This window comes from Caretta caretta, chromosome 7, assembly GCF_965140235.1.
Source record: "Caretta caretta isolate rCarCar2 chromosome 7, rCarCar1.hap1, whole genome shotgun sequence".
NCBI lineage: Eukaryota > Metazoa > Chordata > Testudines > Cheloniidae > Caretta > Caretta caretta.
In genome coordinates this window covers 81,506,101-81,509,686 of record NC_134212.1, presented here as the reverse complement: position 1 = coordinate 81,509,686, position 3,586 = coordinate 81,506,101, and the positions used below count along the sequence as shown (strand labels likewise).

At 54.1% G+C, this 3,586-nt stretch overlaps 1 non-coding gene across 1 annotated transcript; it reads right to left on the bottom strand.

The window, feature by feature from the left end:
• Positions 1-3,255: 3,255 nt before the first annotated feature.
• On the bottom strand, positions 3,256-3,337 carry TRNAS-UGA (transfer RNA serine (anticodon UGA)). The gene has a single exon. It is a non-coding gene; the product is annotated as a tRNA-Ser (tRNA).
• Between the last annotated feature and the right edge of the window lie 249 nt (positions 3,338-3,586).

The window sequence follows — 3,586 nt, the reverse complement described above, 5'->3', positions numbered from 1 at the left end:
TTGTTTCCTGTTTGCTTATTTTGTTCTCAGAATATGACGATAGCTACAGGTTCAATAATAGTAGAAAGTGGCACTGATGACTAATACGGTTATTGAGAAGCTTTAATTTCCTGAAGTCAAACACTGTTACCTTCCACTTTCATATCCATAAATGAGAAGAAACCAAGATTGCTGGGGATGCAGTGAGTGAAGATGTTATAAAGCTGATGCAATGACATAGCAAATGATAAAATGACTCATAATAAAAGTTTCAGTCTTTCAGATGCTGTGATATGCATCAGTTAGTTGTGTGTTGGGTATTATTATTGCTTCTCAGCATCGATACTATCTGTGTCATCAGAGCCATTAAGAGTCTCATCTGTAACAGGAGTGGCATAAATTTAGCCCATTTCCTCTTCTTCCTTGTCCGTTACCTCTTCTGTGTTGACATGGACCAGACTAGCTGCTCTGTTTTCCCCTCTCACTTCATGGAGGTGTGTCTCTTGGCTACTGCAGTGGTGACCAGCTGGCTGAGTCCTCCTCCCTTCACTGCTTCCTGACATTCCTGGGCCTGATTTTCCACTGCCTTACACCTTGTGTAGTCATTTATCACCACATCAACAACATGTTAATGACTACAGAAGGAGTAAGTCAACAGAGAATCAGGATTGCAATCTGCAAGACCGGGGGTGGGCAAACTTTTTGGCCCGAGGGCCACATCGGGGTTCCAAAACTGTATGGAGGGCTGGGTAGGAAAGGCTGTGCCTCCCCAACAGCCTGGCTCCCGCCCCCTATCTGCCCCTCCCACTTTCCGCCCACTGACTGCCCCCCTTAGAACCCCTGACCCATCCAACCCCCCCTGCTCCTTGTCCCCTGACTGCCCCCTCCCGGGACACCTCCCCACCATCCACTCCCTGTCCCCTGACTGCCCCGACCCCATCCACACCCCTGACCCCTGTTAGGCCCCTCAGGACTCCCACACCTATCCAACCCCCCCGTTCCCTGTCCTCTGACCCCCACCCCCAGAACCTCTGCCCTATCCAACCACTCCCTGTCCCCTGGCTGCCCCCCGGGACCTCCTGCCCCTTATCCAACCCCCCAGCCCCAGCCCCCTTCGTATGCAGCTCAGAGCAGCATGTCTGGCAGCCGTGCCGCCCGGCTGGAGCCAGACACACTGCCATGCTGCCCTGCATGATTGGCAGCCCTGCCGCCCAGAGTGCTGCCCGTGTGGCAGCGTGGCTCCGGAAGAGGAGAAACTGCGGGGGAGGGGCTGGGGGCTAGCCTCCCAGACCAGGAGCTCAGGGGCCAGGCAGTTCCTGCGGGCCGGATGTGGCCCACAGGTTGTAGTTTGCCCACCTCTCCTCTATAGTGAAAGAGACACTATAGTCAGGACTTGTTTACACTACAAAATTAGGTCAACTTAATTTAGGTTGACCTACAGCCACCACAGTAATTCAATCAGCTGTTGGTGTCCCCACAACCCTGCTGCCGGTGGTGTGTCTTCACCAGGAGCACTTGTACCAACTTAAACGGGGCATTGTGGGGAACCTACAGCTGAGTGTGGGGCACTGTCAGCCACATAGAGCTGACAGTGGGTGCTCCCTACCCATCCTGGGTGACAGCCCAAGCTCTGAGCCCAGGGCAGGCTCAATTTCACAGCACCTAGCCTACCAGGAGTGAAATTGACTTTCTTGTCAGTGTCATGGCTCCAGCTGTGAGCCCTCTGCTGCTCTGAGACAGAAGCTGCCCTGAAAATGAGAAGAATGACCCCAACAGTCAATGTAAGTAATGCAGTGTCTACATGGACACGGCATCACTTTAATTACAGCAACATTAGCGCTACACTTCTTATGGAGGTGGAGTTATGTCCGTAGGTGTCCACTTAGGTGGAAGCAGCATTCTCCTGTAGCCACTGATGTAATTAGTGTAGACCAAACCTCTGTGCAGAATTCAAATAAAGGATGTTTTAAATCCTTTGTCTGTCTCTGAGTCTCAAATGTATTTCTTCCTTTGATGACTTTAAACAACTTGAAGAATCTCAGTGTTTGTTACACAAATATCAACAGGTTGGTAAACTCAAGCTGAGCGCTGATAGCTGGGTGTGTGCTCCAGAGAATGGAGACACCACTACTGTGTCATTTTTTTTCCCTCCAAGATGAAATTTTGGCCAAATTCAAGGGTGTTTGCAAAGCATTTGGATTTCAGCAGAACTGCATTTTGAAAAACTTGGAAAATGCAGTATCCCCACAGGTTTCCTGTCCAGCTCTAGTGCTCTATCACCCCCATCTACTGTATCCGAGCATTTATATCAGGGAGGGCAAACTACGGGCATTGGGCCAGATCCAGCCTGTCAGGGCTTTCAGTGCAGCCCGTGGGATTGCCAGCCCCCTCGTGCAGCGGGGCTAAGGCAGACTCCCTGCCTGCCCTGGCCCCGCGACGCTCCTGGAAGTGGCTCGCATGACATCCCTGTGGCCCCTGGGGCTGGGGTGGGGGCAGAGGGCTCTGTGTGCTGACCTTGTCTGCAGGCACTTCCCCTGCAGCTCCTATTGGCTGGGAACGGGGAACCATGGCTAATGAGAGCTTCGGGGGTGGTACCCGCAGGCGAGGGCAGTACGCGGCGGATCTGCCCGCCCCACCCCACCCCATCCCCAGGAGCCACTGCTAGACATGCTGGCCACTTCTGGGAGCAGTGTGCGCCTAGCCCCACTGTGCACTGCTGCCACCCCAGAGCTGCTCGAGGTAAGTGGCGCTGGCCTGGAGCCTGCACCCCGCACCCCAACCTGCTGCCTTTAGCCCTCTGCTGCACTGAGCCCCAGCCCTCTGCCCTGAGCCCCTTCCTGCACATCACACCCCTCCCACACCCCGCACTCCCTCCTGCACCCCAACCCCCTGCCCCAGCCCAATCTTCATGGCCCTGCATACAATTTCCCCACACAGAGGTGGCCCGAGGGCCAAAAAGTTTGCCCACCCCTGGTTTATATCCCTGGTAATCAAGGTAGCCAAGTAGTGACCAGTTCATACTTAGCACCTGGCATGATGGTACCCTTCCTCTCCGTCTGGGGCAGTATTTCAGCTTCCTTCCATTGCTTGCTTAATTGTTTACTTCATTTTAATATTTGTAGACCCCTAAATTCAGGGCAGCAGGCGGGCGAAGGAGTTGGGGCAGTGCTAACATCTGAGTAGCGATCCTGTAGCCACTTACCTGTCGATACAAAATCCTATTCGGCTATGGGAAAGGGGTTTTAAATGAAAAGAAAAAGTTCATCCCTTTCATTTCGCAGCGAGCAGGGTTCGAACCTGCGCGGGGAGACCCCATTGGATTTCAAGTCCAACGCCTTAACCACTCGGCCATCGCTGCTGTTGAGAACAGAGTGCGCCGGTAGGATCCTTTACCAATAAGAGCTTTGCCTGGGGCTTCCTCCTTCCGTATCTCGTGGGGCCACTGACCAATGAGAGACGCTCCGCACCGCCTTCCCACAGCCCAAGGGGAGCGGGCGGCCCCGGAGCCGCCTCCGCCGAGAGTTGGAGACACAGCAGCCGAGGACTGTTTCTTCTCGTGCTTCCCTGCCGGCCCCGCGCGGGGAGAGAGCTGGGTACAGTTGCTCCG